General features: G+C 41.3%; 1 protein-coding gene across 1 annotated transcript in view; it reads right to left on the bottom strand.

Moving 5' to 3' along the window:
- Window positions 1-22,564, bottom strand: part of HRH2 (histamine receptor H2) — a 212,315-nt gene that overhangs the window by 60,678 nt on the left and 129,073 nt on the right. The gene's annotated exons all lie outside the window — the stretch shown is intronic.

Raw genomic sequence — 22,564 nt, forward strand, 5'->3', positions numbered from 1 at the left:
CAAGAACATAGCAAGGTACTTGTACATGTATCTTGCACGTCAAGCATGACGAAAATTGGTACATCAGAGGAAAATTCCATGTTACAAGAGGCATTGTCACCTAGTTTAAATATCTTTATCGAAAAGACACATGACATATTGAAATTGTACAAACGTTATGGTCGAAGCACAGCTCACAAGATTATAGTACCTCAATAAAGACGTTATCACAACCTAGCCATTAGTGCTCAGGGAAGAGGCTATCATAAGCGAGAATTAGCCTCTCCTTTGGGGTGTCTATACTCTGACCACAACTTCCATCGTTTGCAAAAATTACTATGTGTGCGTGTTTCCCAGGAGGATATCTCCTCGAACCTATACAGTTGATCAACTTTCAATTTCCATTGTTCCATTGGAGGGATAGAGGTCGATAGCCACAACTTAGGGACCAATAGTCTAGCGGCAGTTAAAAGCTGTCTGAAGAGTATTGGGGGATGAGGAGGGGTTGTTTGGGTGTTCAGGTTGAGTAATGCTAGAGAAGGGGATAGCGGTATATTAGTGTGGCAAATTTGGTTGCATAGATCAAAAATATCTTTCCACCATTTATTGATTGTAGGGCAGGACCACCATATGTGGAAGAACGTCCCCCTGTCTCCCAGGCATCTCCAACATTCATCCGACGCTGTGCTCGAGTAAAGGGAGGTCACATCTGGAGTTTTGTACCATCTTGTTAAAAGTTTGTACCCATTCTCCTGCACCCGAACACAGCGAGAGGACTTGTGCGGGGTCAGCATCAGGTTGGGCAGGTCCACTATTGGGAGATCGACAGTTAGATCTTTTTCCCATCTGCAAATGAATGCAGGCTTGACAAGTGATGGAGGGGTATTAAGTTTACGGTACAGCTGTGAAATTAGCTTTTTAGGGGGGGAGGGATGAATAATGAGAGATTCCACCCAGACCAAAGGTCGAAGCTGGTCACTTCTCGTGATATGTCGTGAGATGAATGACTGCAAGCACAATAAGGGCGGGGAAAACATGTGGTGGAGATTTAATTTTGTTTGAATTTCACCTAATGTGGGAGAATGGGTATCTTGTTGAAGAAGTGTGAAAATAGAGATGTTTGAGTCCCTGATGACTCGTGGAGTGCAATCTCTTATCACTGGGAGGGAAGTGCCTATAACATCTCCTACTGAAAGAAGCGGTGTTGGAAAGGGTATCCCACAATGTGTGGATTGAAAGTATTTCCACGCCTGGAGGGTAGCTTGGATTAATGGAAAGGGGGAGGAAGGGATGTTGTTTGTTCTGGGAGTACCCAACAACAGTGAGCGGAAGGGTTGTTTCACCAATTCCTGTTCCATAGCCACCCAAGGTCTAAGATTAGAGGTTCTAAGCCATTCTACCGCTCTAGACAACAGAACAGCTCTACCGTAAAGCTCAGGATCCGGAAAAGCTATGCCTCCTAAATGCTTGGGTTGGGATAGAAGGGAATAGGCGATTCTTGGTTTCTTCTGGCTCCAAACGAACGAGTTTCCTAAGGGAAATGTAGTATGATTTAGGGACCGGTATAGGCAAGACCTGTTGAAGGTAGGTAAGACGAGGCAGCATCAATGAAACTAAAAGATTTTTACGGCCAAACCAGGAAATGGTAGGTATATTCAACCTATTTATTTCCGCCGTTATAGACTGCAATAGGGGAAGATAGTTGAGGGCAAAGAGGTCAGAGGGGTTTGAACTGATTTTAATTTCTAGATAGGTGAGGTAGGGAGAAGCCCAATCAAATGGAGAGTGCTTTTTAAGGCCTATTTGAGTATGTCGTGATATCTTTATACATTTTACTAGGGACTTTTGCTTGTTTATCTTAAAATTAGATAGGAGGCTGTATGTATCAAGATAGTTTTGGATTATGGGAAGTGATGTGCCCGGGTTAGAGGTCATGATCATAATGTCGTCAGCGAAGGCAGCAAGCTTATGATCATGACCTCCCAATGTCACTCCGTGAATATCCTGATCTGCCCTCAGTTTGATAAGGAGAGGCTCCAAGGCCAGTACAAACAACAAGGCCGATAACGGGCATCCCTGGCGGGTACCGTTTTTAATCCTAAAAGGGTCAGTTAAGTCTCCATTGACTAGTACCGAAGCTGAGGCTTGAGCATACATTGCAAAGGTAGCTTGTACAAAGGGACCAGGCAGGCCAAAGCCAGATAGCACCTGTTTCAGGTAATCCCAGCTAATTCGATCGAATGCTTTTTCTGCATCCGTGCTCAGGAGGAGTAATGGCCTGGAGTGGTGGGCAGAATAATAAATCGCATTCAAAACCCTGGTCGTATTGCCCCTCCCTTCTCTGCCTCTGACAAAGCCTACCTGGTCCCCATGCACAAGCGTGGGAAGGAAGGCGGCCAGGCGGTTCGCCAACATTTTTGCAAGCAGTTTAAGGTCTATGTTGAGGAGTGAAATGGGCCTATAGCTTGCGCAATGTTTAGGGTTTTTCCCCTCTTTGGGGATCAAGGTTATGTGGGCTGTCGTCATATCACGAGAGAGCTGTTTCCCCATTAAGGCTGAATTACAGACCGAGAGCAAGTGAGGGAGGACTATTTGTTGGTATGTTCTATAATAATATACTGGAAACCCGTCTGGGCCTGGGATTTTGCCCTGGGGGGATTGCTTTAGAGCCAGCGTCAATTCCTCTAAAGTAAATTGGGAAGCTAAGTCTAGCTTTTGTTCAGGGGAGAGTTTGGGCAGAGAGATTGACTCCAAAAAGGATTTGAGAAGCTTCACCTCTATTTTTAATGTACACATGTTTATGTATACATCAGTTACTAATTAGAATAGATGTATTTATTTAAAGGCGTGAGCCAGGTTTTAAAAATTAATCAGCTGTTCAAAGGGGAAATGGTGCTCGAGGAAGTGCTGCAGCCTCATCATTGTTTACATAGCTACTATACTGAACAATGCTGTACATTGTTTACATGAATACTGTACTGCACAATGCTTTACTTTTATTGGCAACTCTGTTAGCTATTGCTGCCTTGTCCTATTCACTTAAAGCACTGAAGGCCCCTCACAATTATTGAAAAGTGAAAGGATAACGAGCATCAATCAAATTGAATTGACAATCTGCCATCATTATTAGTGTTGAGCGAATCGAAGTAACCAAATTGAATGTGATATGAATTTCAGCAAGACTTTGATTCACAATGAATCTGATTACCTCTCACTTTGTTGTAACAAATCAATTGTTTCCTAAACACTACACTACACGTGTTGCAAATGGAAAGTAAAGAGCCTGGGAAGGAGATATGACACAAAATTCCATGCAGCAAGCCAATCAGTAGATACCCATCCTCTGTGATGTCACAGCCCTATAAAAAGTATAATCCCGCCTGCTCTCAGCCATTTTACAGTGAACTGAGCATACAGACAGATGTGCCAAGTACTAGGGACAGAGTTTACTAAAGCTTTAATTGTAGAATTGTAGATAGGGAAAGTGCAGGGACAATAAAGGGAGATTGCAAGGAGCGTTTTTAGACACTGTAGGGAGAGCATAGGGAGTCTACAGGGCCAGTGCAGGCTTGGTAAATATCACGCTGTGCATCTTGTTCCAATGCTGTGCCATTCATTGTAAATCTGTTCTGTTATACATAGTCTGAGCATCAGAATTAGTCTCAACAGCTGGTGTACCTAATTATTCTGATGCACCATTAACAATTAATCTGTTCAGTTATACATAGACGTACACTACATCAGACTCATTGTCAACAATTGGTGTAATATAGCCACTTTTATATAGTTCATATTCTGGGCCATTTATGTGTAATCTGTTCTGTTATACATAGACTGATGTTATCTCTGTTTTGTACCCACTCCTGTTTTTACCTTACCAATACTGGTCTAATTGCTAACCAAACACTGAGTGAAGGCGGAGCTGCTTTTTTGGGCTGTTCTTCTGATGGATCAGAAGAACGGAAAAATAAACAGTAATGTGAACACAGCCTTACTGCTGATACCCTCCCCACTGTTATTGGGCCAATCCTTAAATTTTGGGCCACTGCATGGTTAAGTCCATGTCAATAAATTAGACCTGACGCTAACTTTGACTGTAAGGTTGAGTTCCTACTTCTGTTATTCAGTCAGTTATTTTCATAATTTATTGAGAGGCAAATTCAGGAGATAAGCCTAGTCTCTAATTAGGTATCAAGAATAGACTTGCACCTGTTATGTGGGTTTGACCCACACCTGCTTTGGTCTGACAGTTACTGACCAAATAAGTAAAGTGTGAATTAAGCCTAATAGTGACACAGTCATTCCACATCTAACAAAATTGATTCAAACGCATGTGTTTGCACTGCCATAACATAGATTAAAAGAACCTTTCTTTCTCTACTTCTTTATTGGCGCTGCCTCCATGTCCTTATTTTGTTCCACCAAAGAGTAAATTTGGTAAAGCATCCAAATCAAATTTTTGAAAACTTCGCTCATCTCTAATCGTTATGGGTAGAAAAATTTCCTCTTAAAATGTTTGTTCTACCATAAGAACTTATCCGACCTCTGGAATCCTTACCGATGACAAAAATTAGGTGCCAGAGTCCCCAGGGTGAATGGAGTAATGGTGACACATGCACATGGACACCCCATTCCACTGAATGGAGCAGCAGCACATATGTGTGACCGACTTACATAAGTTGGGACAATTCCTTTATCGAACCCTAGTCTGACTGCTCATATTTAGGATGAATACAGATTATGTCACTAGAATGCCCTGTGATGCAATCTAAGCAGCCAAAGCAAAGGAGCTAGCTTTGATAGTATCATACAGTATATGTGGGTGTATAATACTGCCATTGTTCATTACTGCCACTCGCCATCAAGGCTCTTTGCACATTGCAACTTGGCTCTACATTTAGATTATACCTTGGGAAAAACCTGGCAAATAAATAACGCATATTCATAAGGAATCATTCAGAAATGTCCTTTTCCTTCACTAGCTAGTCTACCTTTTTTCAAATTTATAGTAAAGTGCAACTGACAGCAGTTTCTTGCCCTTAAAACAATATACTTTTTTTTTTAACAATTGTATTCAATGGCTGACATATGCCAGTCTATGCCTGTTCAGTAACATATCAGAGCCTTCCATTGTAGGTACCCTCCAAATGTCAGGAAATCCTCCCAAAGTGTAACTCGGACTAAATCCTCAGATGCAGTTTATGCAGAGCTGAACTGGAGGTGTTACCCGTCATGACTGTTGCGTATGATTGAAATGATATACTGTTATATATTAAACATTTCATAATCTACAGGCTTTTAACTCTATGGAAAAGTCAATGGAGAATGTAGAGTTAGGCTTTGTTCACATCACCGTTCAGCCTTTCCGTTCTCCTGCTCTGTTTAGGAGCAGGAGAACAGAAAGGACGGAGAAGGCACATAACTGAGCCAAACGGGGCCTAAGGACCCCCATAGATTATAACAGGGTTATTATTTTTTTGCTCAGAAGATGATTTTGGAGCAGAGACAAAAGTTTTGTCTCCGCTTCAAAATCATTTTCTGAGCGGAAACATAACGGACCCCATTATAGTCTATGGGGTTCTAAGCGCTCAGTTTGGCTCAGTTATGTGCCTTCTCCGTCCATTCCGTTCTCCTACTCCTAAACGGAGCAGGAGAACGGAAACGCTGAACGGTGATGTGAACTCAGCCTTAATCGGAGAAGACTATGTCCAAATACATTTATTTTTGGATGTCAGCTGTCAGTATGAAAAGCAAGCTGTTAAATGATATATTAGAAAAAACTGTCTCTTTTAGTAAAACATTCTATGGTTATGTATAGATAGATTATAGTTACTACATTGGTATAAATCCCCTTGTTAGTTACCCCGGTTTCATTTTTCCTTGCTATACTTTGATTTATGTTGAAAAAGCTGCAATATTTTAAATAATCAGGTTTAAAACCTTGATCTGAGCAGTGAGAAACAGAGCAAGCATCAACATGTAATGTCAAGTGACTACCTTAATACTATTGTAATGCAAAACACATTTAAGCCATACAGAAAACTAAAAACAGGTAAATTATAATGTTAATTGCCTATTAACCCCTTAAGGACTGGGTATTTGGAAAGTTAACCCAATCATAGTCGAAAGTTTCAGGACAATTTTGCTCACTTTTGACATACACAAATAAAGTTAGTAATTAAATAAACATTATCATTTTATAACCCATACCCATTTTGTAAAAGTAGACACCTGGCACATTGTGAAAATATCCCCCAGCTTCATGCAGCTTTGTATCAAAGCATTAGATTTTGTGCTTAAAAATGCTAAAGCGTTTTTGAAAATTCAACATATTTTGCTAATGGTCTAAGTAGAGCATTTGACACACAACAGAGTCTTACATACACATACATCTTCACGAAAGCATCCAAAATGAAAAAAACAAAAACAAATTAGATACATGGAGGGTAGAGATAAGTGAATGGCTCAAAATACAATTTGGGTTGGATTTGCCTGAATAGGTCGACCATTTCAATTCATGTCTGATTCAATTCTACTCAAATCAAAAAAGCTTCAAATGGCCTAAAATCTGGTGTATAAAACTCAGAGGTCTCCTTGGGCTCATTTTTCTCTCTCTTGTTTCTCATTTAAAAACAAAATTCTTAATTTCTCCTTCTCTCCAAAATTCCCTGAATATCTATGGGGCAGTATTTTGGAAATAATGAAAGGTTAACGGCCAGTTAACTGTCAGCAGATTTCTACCTATGAAGCTGGCTGACTTGTTGCATATGAGCTTGGCAGCTAAAGGCATCTGTGTTGGTCCCATGTTTGTATGTGCCTGCATTGATGAACAAAATATATATTTTAGTATTTACAAATGAGCCTCTAAGAGCAACGGTAGCGTTGCCTTCACTCCTAGAGGCTCAGTTCTCTCTTCAGTTGTCACTCCCTCTGCACTTTGACTGACAGAATTTGACAGGACCAGACAGTGTAAATGTCATCACACCTGGCTCTGACTTCTAGGGTGCAAAGGGTGCAGTAGTTGCAGAGAGCAGAACCTCTAGGTGTAACAGCAATGCCCTTGTTGTTTCTAGAGGATTATTTGCATAGATTAAAACTTCATTTTCTTCAGCAATGCGGGCACATGCGAACATGGGACCAACACAGATGCTTTCAGCTGCCAAGCTCATAATCAACATGTCAGCCAGCTTCATAGGTACACATTTTCTGACAGATGCCATTTAAAGACAGAGAAAAGGTGTGGGAAATAATGCATTTGGCTAGGTTTGGTGGCAGGAAATCCTGCCCAGACCACTTTATCTAAAGTGCCTGCATCTATAATATAACATCTATTGAGATAGGGTATTCCAATATCAAGATGCCCTATACCTAACAGCTATTGAGCCTATGCTAAGAGTCCCCTGAAGAACCTGATATTATCAAAAAGGGGAAATCTGTTTTACTTATTTGTTTAGAGCCATCCAGTGACAGCCTCTGTGGAGCGGAAGCACTCTTATTAGGGCGGTTACTCCAAAATTAGGTGATTTAGGTAGAGAACAGGGTATGAACTCTACCCTTCAACCCATAGAAACTGCGACAAAGAATAAGAGGATTAAATGGAACAAAAGTGTAATGGAAGAATACTAACTGCTAGTTGAGATGAATACGATAGCTGTGTTCATCGGATACACAAGAATGATACACAGTGTTACTGGGAGTCCATAATCCAGGAACCTGAGCTTGTAGCTGTGTGTAAGGGACAGAACATTTTTCTTGCAACCTCGTCATTTGGGATGTGCCCTTGAACTAGCTATTTTAAATTTTTTGGAGTTTTAACTTTTAATATGTCTATTAAAGTTATGTTTTAAAAGGATATACTGTAAGTTGGGTACAACTGAGAGGGTAGAGAGAAAATGGAAGTAAGTAATGTCTGAGTGTAAGTTAACACTTAAATGTTAATATTGTACCCCTCATCCAAATCTCAAAGCATCTAAAACAGGTGAGCTTGATCTCCTTAGTCTCAATTATGATATTCTTATATACAGCAGTTTGCAATAGATTTAAATTGAGCATTGGGCAATGTCAAAAAGAAGTGGGGATAATGACCAACCATGTATCATTTCTTTTTGGAGACAGACCGAAACATACAGAAATCCAGGGGTATAAAGGTGAAGTGTGTAGCATCAATTAATCATTTAAAAACCCTCTATGTTCCCATCCAGTCCAAGACTGCTGTGATGACATTATGTTCACTGATGATAACACCTGACCACTTGTGGTGTAGAATGTTCTTAATTTACACCAAGTGTACAGTCGTGGCCAAAAGTTTTGAGAATGACATAAATATTGGAAATTGGAAAAGTTGCTGCTTAAGCAACTTTTCATATACTCCAGAATGTTATGAAGAGTGATCAGATGAATTGCATAGTCCTTCTTTGCCATAAAAATTAACTTAATCCCAAAAAAACCTTTCCACTGCATTTCATTGAAAATCATTTCAGCAATCATTTTGTTAACAGTTGAGAATGTTGATGAGCACAAGGCTGCAGATCATTATGTCAGGCTGATTGGGTAAAAATGGCAGACCTGACCTGTTAAAACGAGGGTGATGCTTGAAATCATTGTTCTTCCATTGTTAGCCATGGTGACCTGCAAAGAAACGCGTGCAGCCATCATTGTGTTGCATAAAAATGGCTTCACAGGCAAGAATATTGTGGCTACTAAGATTGCACCTCAATCAACAATTTATAGGATCATCAAAAACTTCAAGGAAAGAGGTTCAATTCTTGTTAAGAAGGCTTCAGGGCGTCCAAGAAAGTTCAGCAAGCGCCAGGATTGTCTCCTAAAGAGGATTCAGCTGCGGGATCGGAGTGCCACCAGTGCAGAGCTTGCTCAGGAATGGCAGCAGTCAGGTGTGAGCGCATTATGCACGCACAGTGAGGCGAAGACTTTTGGAAGATGGCCTAGTGTCAAGAAGGGCAGCAAAGCCACTTCCCTCCAAAAAAACACCAGGGACAGATTGATCTTCTGCAGAAAATATGGTGAATGGACTGCTGAAGACTGGGGCAAATCCATATTCTCTGATGAAGCCTTTTTCCGATTGTTTGGGGCATCAGGAAAAAGGCTTGTCCGGAGAAGAAAAGGTGAGCGCTATCATCAGTCCTGTGTCATGCCAACAGCAAAGCATCCTGAGACCATTCATGTGTGGGGTTGCTTCTCATCCAAGGGAGTGGGCTCACTCAAAATTTTGCCCCAAAACACAGCCATGAAGAAAGAATGGTACCAAAACACCCTCCAACAGCAACTTCTTCCAACAATCCAACAACAGTTTGGTGAAGAACAATGCATTTCCCAGCACGATGGAGCACCGTGCCATAAGGCAAAAGTGATAACTAAGTGGCTCTAGGACCAAGACGTTGACATTTTGGGTCCATGGCCTGGAAACTCCCCAGATCTTAATCCCATTGAGAACTTGCGGTCAATCCTCAAGAGGCTGGTGGACAAACAAAAACCCACTAATTCTGACAAACTCCAAGAAGTAATTATGAAAGAATGGGTTGCTATCAGTCAGGAATTGGCCCAGAAGTTGATTGAGGTCCTCAAAAAGAAGGGCCAACACTGCAAAAACTGACTCTTTGCATAAATGTCATGTAATTGTTTATAAAAGTCTTTGTGTGCGTGTAATTATATTTCACTACATCACAGAAACAACTGAAACAAAGATCTAAAAGCAGTTTAGCAGCAAACTTTGTGAAAACTAATATTTGTGTCATTCTTAAACTTTTGGCCATGACTGTACTGTATCTTTGTCCATCGTTTTGGGGAGGCAGTCAGGGACATGAGCTATTATTTAATGTGTCTTTCCTGTAGCTTTCTGACTTCCACAGCAACTTGAATCAACTATGATGTGCCTTTTAGTCTGGCTAACAAGCCTGCAGATGTATGGGAAAGGACCTGCTAATTACATCACCTGTGGATTGCATTAGCCCCATGCTGTGTATTAGAAGCCATTCAGCCTGCTGCCTGAAGTGTAAATTCAGAATAATCTTATGCAGTCAGAACTAACAACCAATAATGGAACAGCCACAATTCTCTCCCACCAATCCTATGGGGGCCAATGTACTGAAATGGTGGCTGAGGGAAATAAAAGGGTGGCTGATCCTGTCATCAGTGGCTATTCTATAGAATGTCAGCCTAGGGACTACGGTTCCAGCTGGTGGACTTTCAAACTGCTCTTCTGCCCAACCTCGAGCCTATGGTTTTGGTTGGAGAGTCCAGGTTGGGACGATCAGGTCACCTGGCCACATGCCTCACTGTGCATTGCCGGCTCCCTATGCTTGCCGCTACCTCCCATCGGTGGGAGCCCGCCCAAAGAGGGGTGCTACTGGCTGAGGTAGTTGGTCCTAGGTCCTCCCAAAGTAACGAAGGTTTAATCCCTGGTGAGTCAGCAGAAGGGTGATTCTCTGTCACATGTGCCATCCTGTGTCCTTGCTGGAACTGTACTGTATGCTGATGACTGTTGGTTATCCAATAAAGTTTTCCCAGAGCGTTTACCCTCACCCTGTGTTGTCTCAGTAGTATTCCACCCACAGGAAAGAAGCACGGGTGTTGTAGTATGGCCCTGTGCAGTCTTTCTAAAGATAGCCAGGCTGGCAGAAAAGAGCACCCACTGACCCTCGTGTCTCCACAACTGCCCCTTACCAATCCCAACTAACATTGTTGCTTTTTCAGCATTGATTGCCATTAGAGGGGAGAAACCTCTCCTTGCTACTCTGTCCTGATTTGCTACCACTGTCCTAATATTGCCACAGCCAAACAACACAAAGCCCACTTGATGGAGTAATATTTGCTTGACAGAAGGATTGCTAAATAGTCATCCATAATTTTGGTCAATATCTTGGGGCCCAGTAATAATAATAATAATAATAATAATAACAATAATAATATGATTAAAGTCAACATGAGTTCTAAACAAATTTATGTATAATATTTATTGCAATACCAATCAATCCCAGAAGCTCTGAATAACTTTTGATAATCTGTACATCTGTATCTGTAATGGGATTATTTAAGAATGCATATGATATGTGTGAGATAATGTGTGACTCCATTGTCATCTACTAAAGTCTGAACATGTGTCATGGGTCTCTGACCATTAGCTAAATTATCATTGTCTCCTTGACTTGTTATAAAATTGAAAAAATAATAATAATATAATCCCTATAATATTTTTTACATTATCCACCTATAAGACAAAACTATGGGGCACATTTTTCAAACTGGTGTAAAGAAGAACTGGCTTAGTTGCCCATACCCACCAATCAGATTACTCCTTTCACGTTCCAAAGGAGCTGTCCAAAATGAAATGAAGAATCTGATTGGTTGTTATGGGCAACTAAGCCAGTTCTACTTTACATCAGTTTGATATATGTTCTCCAATGTTTTGACTATGTCAATTTTTGCTTATGTGCTATTATAAGATCAGCCAAAAATCTAGCGTATTTTTCTCTGAGAATACTGTAAACATTGTTGAGAAAAGCAAATAATTTAAAGAGGAAGTAGGTCCAAAGTTTAGGAAAACTTTGATGCTCAACAAATCCAAATTTTCTCGTGCTTCGTGATAACGAATCAGGTTTTCCTAAAATGGCAGCTGCACATGTTACAAAGTGAAACTAAGTGTAGAGGAGACAAGCCCGGGAACATAAGATTACCCATAATGCTGTGCAGCCAGCCAATCTGCAGGTAGCTTACCCTATGATGTCACAGCCCTATAAAACCCTCATCCCTCGTGGTCTCCGGCAGTGTCCTATTAGCTCAGCATAGGAGAGACATGGCAAGCACTCATGCTCTAGGGACAGTGATGCTGAAAACAATTAATAGAAGAATATTGGAGAGGGAGAGTGGAGGGAGAGCACAAGGAGACTTATTCTGCGACGGTTTTATTTATTTAATCCTACATTTACTTATTCCTACATCAGCCGTAAACTAAGATATGTAATTCGATACCAATAAGATGGACGCTTTTATTAATCCAGTCCCAGCATACCAACCAATACCCGCCAGTCTTCACCTCTTAGGAGGAGCAAGGTTTTAATGATGACCACCCTCATCTTTTGCTGGTTTTACTTCTTCCAAATCATTCTTCAAAGTTTCCATGTCATTGAAAAGCCATCAAGATGCAGAGAGAAGAGGAGCTGGATGTTTCTGATGAGATAGTCTCATCAATATTAGATGATGTAGAAAAGGAGGAAAAGCAGATGCGAGAAGAAATGCTCCCATCTGTAGGATAGGATAGCTCTGGGGCTGGAGAAGTGGGTATGACAGAGCTGATTAATATTCTGTGCTTACTGTCAAATAACTTATAGGAGATTAAAGGCAAAAACAGCAATGATACTTACAGTATATTGTCCCCCCCCCCCCACCTAAACAGCCAAACCCTATACCAGGATGCATTAAAGGTGCCGTGCAGCCATTAACAATGAAGACTGACTATACAGTGCAGTCTTTCTTATTAAATGCAAGGCATCTGTGTGCGGCTCTTCACTATAGCATGTCTGCAAGCCACCAGTAGCACAGTCGCTCCAAAGTTGCCAAATCTTGCCAAGAACTTCGCTTATCTCTAACTGTTACTTTCAAGTACCAGAATTATAGCTTGCATCATTCTCAAAGTGCAGCATTTCTAAGTGCATTAGAGATATTCAGGAGACTAACTTAGAGCTTTTTCACTGTAGCAGAACTTCAGCTGTGTTTTTGGTGGCTACTCAGACACTCTGCTTCAAAACAGCAGAACTTCAGCTGTGTTTTTGGTGGCTAAGACACTCTTCTTCAAGACAGGTAAGGAATTTGTTAGACAGTTTTTTGCTATTGCCTGATTGCATAGGGCCATTAAGGTGTTAAATGTGTTGTTGGGGGAGGAGCTTTTGTGGGAGTGTGTGTATATATAGCAACATAGTATTGGCTTGCCTAATTATAGCTTGCATCTTTGTCAAAGTGCAGCTTTTCTAAGTGCATTAGAGATTTGTTTGTTTAAAATATTTCCTCTCTTTAAAATGGCAGACCTGGTTCTGTGCAGGAATTGTTGTGCTTTTATTTCATGTTCCACTCTTTGGAAATCTGGATGCTGTCTGATCTGTAGACAGCTCTCCGTAATGGAGCAGGAAATGGCATTTTTGAAATCTGAGATTTGTAAATTAACTGTTAAGCAAACTCAGGCTGGGAATATTGCAATGCCACTGCCACAGAGGCCCCCTAGAAATGGAAGAAGGGTTACTGAAGGTTCTGGTAGACTTAGAGTTGCTGATAGAAGACATGTCCCACAGTCTGTGGCTCTCTATAATTCATTTGCAGCACTTTCAGAGTGCAAGAGCAACATAGAGGATGGCTCAGGCACAGTGGGTGAGTAACAATCATCTCCTATGCCTAAGGTATGCAAGACTGCAGCCAAAGACAAAAAGGATAAGGTGGGGACTGATAGTAAGCAGTTGTTGGTGGGCGATTCTATCATAAGAGGTGTGAAGTTTGAGGAAAATGGTTTTGTGAGATGTCTCCCTGGTGCTACCACAAGCAGGGACTGATGACATATCCTTAATATTGTTAAGCAAGCAAAGCAGGAAAGTGAGGTGGATGTTATTGTCCATCTTGTGACAATTGATCTGGCTTGCAATGAAGTTTCAAAGGTGAAGCAAGCTTTTCTTGGTAATGATATACGAGAGGTTGCATCGACTGTTTCATTCTCTGCAGTTTTGCCTGTGCGTAACCTTCAGCATGACAGTCAGATTGTTATGAAGGTGTGTGTTTGGTCTCCTTGTTATTGCAGTTTATGGTCCTGGGTTCCTGTGTGATGTGTGGTGTGTGCTGTGTCCGCCATATATCTTGTGGACAGCAGCGCTTCTGCATGGGTTCCAGGCTTTGTGTCTGTGGCAGGTAGGTGTTACTTGTAGCATTTACCTGCCATAAGCTGTTCATGTTAACCTTTTTACGTAGCTTGGCCAGTGAGACTCCTGTTCCTACGTGTCTAGGAGGAACAACTCGTCTTACCCTCCTCCTAGTCCAGGGCCACTCTGAGGGCTAGTAGGAATATTAGGTTCCGGAGTATGAGCCTTCCTACCATCAGGGTCGACTCATACGGCTAGGAGACAGGGTCAGAATTACAGATTGATAGGAGGTGACCTGCTCCCTGATCCTGTCCTGGCCTTGCATCAACCATCATTCTTCTGGCATCACACGGCTGAGGGTTTTCCCCATCCTCAGCCGTGACACAGATGCGCATTAAGGAATTCAATGTATGGCTTGGTGAATGGTGTCTGAACCAAAGGTTTGGCTTTGTGTCTCATGTCGGCTCTAGTTGGAATGGAAAAGAACTGTACAAGAAAGATGGTTTGCATCTTTCTCTCAAGGGAACGAATGTCCTCAGTGAACAGTTCAAAGTATTTTCTAAGGAGAATTTAAACTAAGAAAGGGAGGCAGAAGAGTGATAATCCAGAAGTCCGACTGCCCCTTGGAACAATGCCAGAAGATGCCAGTAGCACATAGGTTAAGAAACGACAAGCTCAGAGTCTTGTCTACAAATGCTCGCAGTTTTAGGAATTAGATCAATGAACTTGAGTCTATAATGGCATCTGAGAATATAGATTTTGTGGTTGTTACTGAGACATGATTCAATGAGAGTAATGACTGGGATATAACAATATCAGAGTTCTCTCTATATAGGAAAGACAGAGAAGGCAAGAAAGGGTGAAGGGGTGGCCCTGTATGTGAAATATAGCATAAAATCTAATCTAATACAAGTTAGCGAGACCAATTTAGAGTCAGTTTGGGTTACGTTGCAGCTTGATAATCATAAGGTAACCCGTGTAGGTGTGATATACAGACCACCTAGCCAAGTCAAAGAATTAGATGATCTACTAGTTGAGATAATAGCTAAAATGACATTGAAAGGGGAAGTTATCATTATGGGAGACTTTAATCTTCCTGATGTAAACTGGAAACCCCAAATAGCTAGTTCTGCCAGGAGTACAGATATTCTAAATTCCCTACTGGGATTATCGCTACATCAAGCAGTTGAGGAGTCAAGCCGGAAGGAGGCCATTTTAGATTTAGTATTCACAAATGGGAATTTGGTATCTGATATTACTGTAGGGGAAAGCTTGGGATCTAGTGATCACCAGTCAGTGTGGTTTACTATAATTACAGTGACTGAGTCACACCACACAAAAAGAAAAACTGACTTTTCTAAAATTAGATTAGTGGTATACATCCCTATCAGACTGGAACAGTTTCAATGGAGTCCAGGAGAAATGGGACTACTTAAAAGTGGCACTATTGAAGGCAACAGATAATTGCATTAGGCTTGTCAGTAAAAGCAAAAAAAGAAAGAGACCACTGTGGCCAAAATAATTAAAAACAAAAATATAGCATTTAGTAATTATAAAAACAAGGATGACAGGGAAATGTATAAGATTAGGCAGAGAGAGGCCAAACAAGTTATGAGAGCTTCTAAAGCACAGGCAGAAGAGAAATTATCTCAGTCAGTGAAAAAAGGTGATAAGACATTCTTCAGATACATAAATGAAAAAAGGAAATTAAAACAAGGAATTACCAAATTAAAAACGAAAGGAGGAAGGTATATGGAAGAAGATAAAGAACTAGCTGACTGCCTCAATGAATACTTCTGTTCAGTTTTTACAAAGGAAAATGAAGGAAAAGGACCTCAGTTAGAGAGGAAGACTAATGAATCTTTTGATGCATGTGTTTTTACAGAGGAAGAGGTTCTAAGTCAGTTGTCTAAAATTAATAAAAATAAGTCACATGGGTCTGATGGGATACACCCAAAGCTATTAAAAGAGCTTAGCGGTGTACTAGTAAAACCATTAACAGATTTATTTAATCAATCACTGGTTACAGGAGTCGTCCCAGAAGATTGGAAATGAGCAAATGTGCCCATTTACAATAAAGGTAGTAGGGAGGAATCGGACAACTATAGGCTAGTAAGCCTGACATCAATAGTGGGGAAATTAATGGAAACCATACTTAAGGAGAGGATTGTTGAACATCTAATATCCCATGGATTGATAGTTGAAAAACAGCATGGGTTTACTTCAGGGAGATCATGTCAAACTAATCTTATAGATTTTTTTGATTGGGTGACTAAAATAATAGATGGAAGAGGTGCAGTAGACATTGCTTATCTAGACTTTAGTAAGGCTTTTGATACTGTCCCACATACAAGGCTTATCAATAAATTGCAGTCTTTGAGCTTGGACTCCCATATTGTTGAATGGATTAGGCAGTGGCCGAGGGACAGACAACAGAGGGTTGTAGTCAATGGAGTATATTCAGACCATGGTCTTGTTACCAGTGGGGTACCTCAGGGATCTGTTCTGGGATCCATATTGTTTAATATCTTTATCAGTGAAATTGCAGAATGCCTCAATGGTAAGGTGTATCTTTTTGCTGATGACACAAAGATTTATAACAGAGTTGATGTTCCTGGAGGGATACACCAAATGGAAAAGGATTTAGGAAAACTAGAGGAATGGTCAATAATCTGGCAACTAAGGGGGGGGGGGGGGCGGAGCTAGCGCCGGAAAGGAATGGTTGCAAGTGCTTGAGCTCCGTTACATCGAGTCTCTCCCTACACAGCTTACGCTAGCATACCCGGCAAAACATGGTGAAAATCGAGAACCCTAAATCTGGGGAAGCTACCCGCCACCAAAAGAACATGTCTGGAGAGGGTGACATGGATAAATTTATAAAGAAAGCGGCGGCGATATGTGTCGCTCAAGAATCCAAGATGGCGCCCACTCCTCAAGCTGATGCGGCCACAAGCGAACATGAGGCATCAGAGGCAGACAGTGATAATGAGGAAGCAAGAGGCTCTCAACGCTTACCGATCTCCAGGAAATTCCTGAAAAAGACGTTAGCGAGAGCCCTGGAACCAGTCGCCCATGAATTGGCCTCCCTCAGACGAGAGATGAGACATATCGGAGGCAGAGTGGAAACTCTGGAATCGGCCCAAACCTCCATGCAAGAATGGCAAATGGCGGCTACAGTCAGCTTCAAGAAGTGCCAAGATCATATGAATGCGGTCCACACAGCACTTGAAGACCAGGAAAACTGCGGCCGGAGGAATAACCTCCGGTATCGAGGAGTTCCAGAAGCCGTTGCCGCTTCAGAGATTCCATCAGGTCCGGAATACCCGTCGCAAATTATCCTTGAAAGGGCCCACAGAGCTCTGAGGCCCCAACCCAATGCTTCAGATCCGCCAAGGGACATAATATGCCGTTTCCTTAATTATCAAGATAAAGAAGCGGTCCTCTTTAAGTCCCGTAACGCCGCTGAAATAAGCTACAATGGGGCATCCATCAGCATATATCAGGATCTAGCTCCAGTGACCTTAAAGAAGGCCCTCAAACCTTTGACGGATTGGCTCAGGGCTCAGAAAGTTCCATACCTCTGGACCTTCCCGTTTGGTCTTTCCTTTGCCATAGAGGGTCGCAGGCACAATATCCAATCGCATGCGGATCTGTCCCCGCTGTTCGACTATCTGGAGATACAGCCACTGAAGATTGATAATTGGGACAGTATACAAGACCTAGCAGCACTCCCGATGATCCAATATTCAGCCCCATTTAAAACCAGAAGAACACCCAAAACACAGCGACAAAAGATGAAGAACTCTCCATTAACACCCAGGAGGATCAACGCGGATTACTTCTGATCGGGATCCGCCCGCCTCTTAAGGAAAGATCGTGATTCCTGTTACAAGATGTATTATCCACCCGATAGCTAAGGGACTGGTAGTATTCCTTTGAATATACAAGTTTTATGTGTTTCCTCATAGTATCCTAATACTTAATTGTAGTTGTAGGTTTTCAGACCCATTTTTGGGCCCTGTATGAGGCAAACAAAAGTGATATGTTCTATTTGTTAACTCCTAGGTTGCTGTGTCAATCTAGATTTCCCTAGTATGATTATATCCTTTGTTTGCTGATATAATGCCTGATTTAGTTCTGTTATAGACCTTCTGCCGCTTCCCACTTCAACCCCCTTCTCTACCCCCCTCCCTACACCCCCTTAGCTTACTGCTATATTTTACACGTATTACCCCCACACCCCCCCCCCCCCCTCGTCTTCCCTGCTTCCAATTCAGGATACCTTTAGTGGCAGACAAAATACGCAAGTATTTCGCCATATTTTATTCATGCTATTTTTCTGAACTTACTCTCAGGCAGAATGCAAATCTTAAACCTCTAGGATTTCCGATCACTTAATCGCATAAGGTCGGGTACCTGTGGGGGCGGGGGGGGGGGGGGGGGGCTGTCTGTATATGTGCGGATTAGCCCTTACCTACAGATACTTTATACTATGGTAGCGGAAGGTTCCTAAATGAGTGGACCCCTTTTTTCCCCCTTTAAGGTGATCATTGATCATGCTTATTATTGTGTTTGGGTTATTTATGTTGTTTATTTTGTTACGTATGATCCTAGATCGCAAGGAAGACTTCAAGAGAGGGACAAGCTGCACCATATCACCCTTAAGTCTTCACACATTATAACCTGGTCAGTAAAATCTCTCATGATGTTTCAGACATTGCTTCATACATCTCTTACTTATTTAGACGGTTTGGACTCTCCTCCACACCTCCAATGGCGGACTTACGGATAGCATCATATAATGTCCATGGCTTTAACTCGCCATCTAAGAGGCGCCATATATTTGGGGTGTTGAGGAGAGACAGAGCTAATGTCTTATTCCTCCAAGAGACTCGCCTAAAGATAAACAGATTTCCTAACCTCTCATTCTCGCAATACCCTCACTGGAATCACTGTGGACCCCTCCTCTAACTCGAAGGGAATGAGCATAGGTTTTAAAAAAAATATCCCCTTTCTATTTAGCGACCAGATCATAGACCCTGAAGGTAGATACTTAATGATTAAAGGGAAAATAGGATCACAATCATACACATTCATTAATGTTTATGCACCGAACTTTAAACAAACCATTTGGCTCAAAAAAGTCCTGTCTTTAGCCACTCCCTTTCAAGAGGGCATCACCCTATTTGGTGGTGACTTTAATGTAGCAATAAACCCCCTATTAGACTCTTCCTAACATAAGACAGTGCATTCCCAAAAAGCCCTTAGCTCCTTAACAACGAGTCTATGGAATTCACACTTTATAGATACATGGAGAACTCTATACCCAGAAGCTTCTCAATATACTTTTTATTCCTATGCCCACAATTCGTACCAATGCTTGGACTACCTATTTATTACTAAACATCATATTGAGCTATGTTCTGAGGCTAAGGTAGGATTTTTCTTATGGTCAAACCATGCCCCGATTTATCTATCGGTGTCGGCACCTCAACAAAGGAACTACAACAAACCTTGGCGGCTGAATGAATCCCTACTGGGGATCCCAGAGACAAGAAAGTGACTTCAACTCTTACTAGAGGAATATTTCATCCTAAATAACACTCAAGATATTTCATCTCAGACTCTCTGGGATGCCCACAAGGCTTTCATCAGGGGCCACTGTATAAATTTAAGTTCCTATCTCAAAAAGAAGAGAGAAAAACAATTGGATTCATTATATGAACAAATCAAAAAATTGGAGGGTTTACACAAAAGCTCGCTTCTTAAAACACATCTAGAAGAACTTGGTAAACTTTGAATATCTCTTAAAAACCTATTAAATACAGCTTCGGCTAAATATTACCTGCACTCTCAACAGAAGATATTTGCACACGGCGATAAAGCTTCAAAGTTTGTCACCCAGAGAATCAAAAAAAGAAAACTAGATAACTATGTACATAAACTAAAAGAGGCATCAGGATCCTGGATCTTCGATCCCTCAAAAATTGCATCCCAATTTAGGAACTATTATGAGGCTTTATACAATTTAGACCCCCCCCCATCAAACCACAAACATCACTCTAAACAAGTATCCATGCAATGCCTTCTTGAAGGATCTTCCACTCTCAAAACTTTCAGAGGAAGACGAAACATCCCTCCAAGTCCCATTTACCAAAGATGAATTGATAGAAGTCATAAAAAAATCACCCAAAGGGAAAAGCCCTGGCCCAGATGGGCTCCCTACCCCTTACTACTTTGCCTTTTTCGACATCTTGATCCCACATTTGCTTCCAATATACAATGCGTCCTTACAGAACAAACCTCTCTCGGCTGATATGACAAAAGCTAACATCATCCTTATTCCGAAAGAGGGCAAAGACCATACTCAGTGCTCTAACTTCAGGCCCATCTCTCTCCTTAACATTGATCTAAAATTCCTCGCCAAGCTATTAGCTAATAGATTAGCGAAAATCCTCCCCTCGCTTATTCATAGGGACCAAGTTGGCTTTGTCAAAGGCAGAGAAGGTAAAGACAATACAGCTAGAGTCTTAAATATCTTACATTATGCCCAAAAAAAAATCAACACCGGTAGCTCTTCTCAGCACAGACGCCGAAAAAGCCTTTGACGGAGTCAACTGGTCCTTCATGAAGCAAGTCCTCATATCCCAGAATTTCCCACATGCCTTCATGCACGCAATAGATGCCATGTACATTAATGCTTCCGCCTCTATTTCAGTTAACAGTACAATATCACACCCTTTTAGTATTAGGAATGGCACTAGACAGGGGTGCCCATTGTCCCCCTTGCTATTTGTTTTGACACTTGAGCCCCTTCTTCAAACAATCAGAAACTACTCTACTATTAAAGGCATAACCCTTGGAGATCAAGAACATAAATAGCAGCCTTCGCGGATGATATGCTTGTAATGATCAGCAATCCAAAAACCGCGCTGCCTAGTATCTATCAACATCTGGAAAATTACGGAATTTGTTCAAATTTTAAAGTGAACCATAGCAAATAATTTATCATCTGTTCAGGCTTATCTACCTCAACAAAACAAAAATTAGCCCAGGCTTCCCCCTTTAACTGGACAGCCCCCTTCCTGACATATTTAAGGGTCAAAATTAGCACACATCCATCTCAATGGTTAGCTCGGAATTATGACCCCTTGTTATTAGAGATCACTAAAACAATTAAAAACCTGGAATTGCCAATACTTTCGTGGTTTGGGAGGAAAAACATTCTGGCCTCATTAATCCTCCCGAAACTAACATACCTACAACAGACTCTCCCCATACAAGTCCCCTTTTTATTCTATAAAAAGGTGAGATCCCTTTTTAGTTCATTTATCTGGTTTAATAAAAGACCTAGACTGTCTTACAAGTGCAAAAAAAATGGGGTGGTATTGCCCTCCCAGACCCCAAACTTTATGGTAAAGCGGTTCTTCTAGCCAGAGCGATAGACTGGCTGAGGGAACCTCTCAACAAATCTTGGGTCTCCATGGAACAAGATCTACTGGGCTGCTCCTTTAGGGCCTTTTTATTAGGCCATAGAACTGATCAATACCTACCCCCACTAGCTTCCTCAATCATTCTGTTTGGAAGGGGCTCAAAGTTTCACAACACTGTATTCCTTATCCCTCTATAACCCTGCAAATTAGAGACATTATGAACGTGGCACCTAAAGCTTTGCTGGATAGTGTGGTGGGCTCACTTAAAAACTCCACAACTCATGTTAGGGACATATTGAGCGACTCTCAGCCTATTTCCTTAGCAGATCTGAAAATTAAGCTTAACTATAGTCATACAAATACCTCCCCTCTACTCTTCCTAAGGTCATACCTTCAACAAAATATAAAAAGTAAGGATTTCTCCCGCCCACCTGTCTGGCTAGAAAGTCTCTTAGAAAGCATGCATTATCCAACCAAATTAATTTCCCAGATATATGATAAACTAAGAATGCCAGCTGCTCTCTTTACCCCGGCTTACATTAGACTCTGGGAAAGAGATTTGAATAAAACATTTTCCAGACAGGAAATAGATAGGATAATGATTTCCCCACACAGAGCATCAAGATGTGCTAGAATTCAAGAAAACTGCTATAAAGTAGTAGCCAGGTGGTATAAAACCCCTGACAAAACATGTTTATACTCAGCGTCAGCATCAGACACATGTTGTAGATGCTCAAGAGCTAGAGGCTTTTTCCTACACATATGGTGGGACCGTGCTCCCTTAAAGGAATGGTGGAAACAGATATTCGAGATATGCAATAAAGTTTGTTCTTCTTCTCTGGCTCCTCAACCGGAGATGGCTTTGTTAAATTTATTTCCTAAAACCACTAAGACTCTAAATACAGTATAGGCCTCTATAAACAACTAATTAATGCAGCTAGATTTATGATCCCACTCCATTGGCTGTCACCAGAAGTCCCTCCGATTGAAAAATGGTGCGCTAGAGTGGACCAAATATACAGGCTTGAGGAAATATCTAACTGGGAATGCAGATCTATTCTTAAATTTAGATCCACATGGCTGGAATGGGAAAATTATAGAGGTTTTAAGATTGGATAGATATCAGATACCTACAGGTCGATGGGTATTGCACATTTCCTTTCCCAATATGCTTAACACACTCGCAGTGGCGCATATAATCAGTAGTATACTAGCATTGTCTGGGTAAGATTGTCCAGAAGGGTTGTATCTCTCTTGGAATTTGGTCATATGCCCGAATTTACGATACCTATTATTAGA

Source organism: Bufo gargarizans, chromosome 2, assembly GCF_014858855.1.
Source record: "Bufo gargarizans isolate SCDJY-AF-19 chromosome 2, ASM1485885v1, whole genome shotgun sequence".
NCBI lineage: Eukaryota > Metazoa > Chordata > Amphibia > Anura > Bufonidae > Bufo > Bufo gargarizans.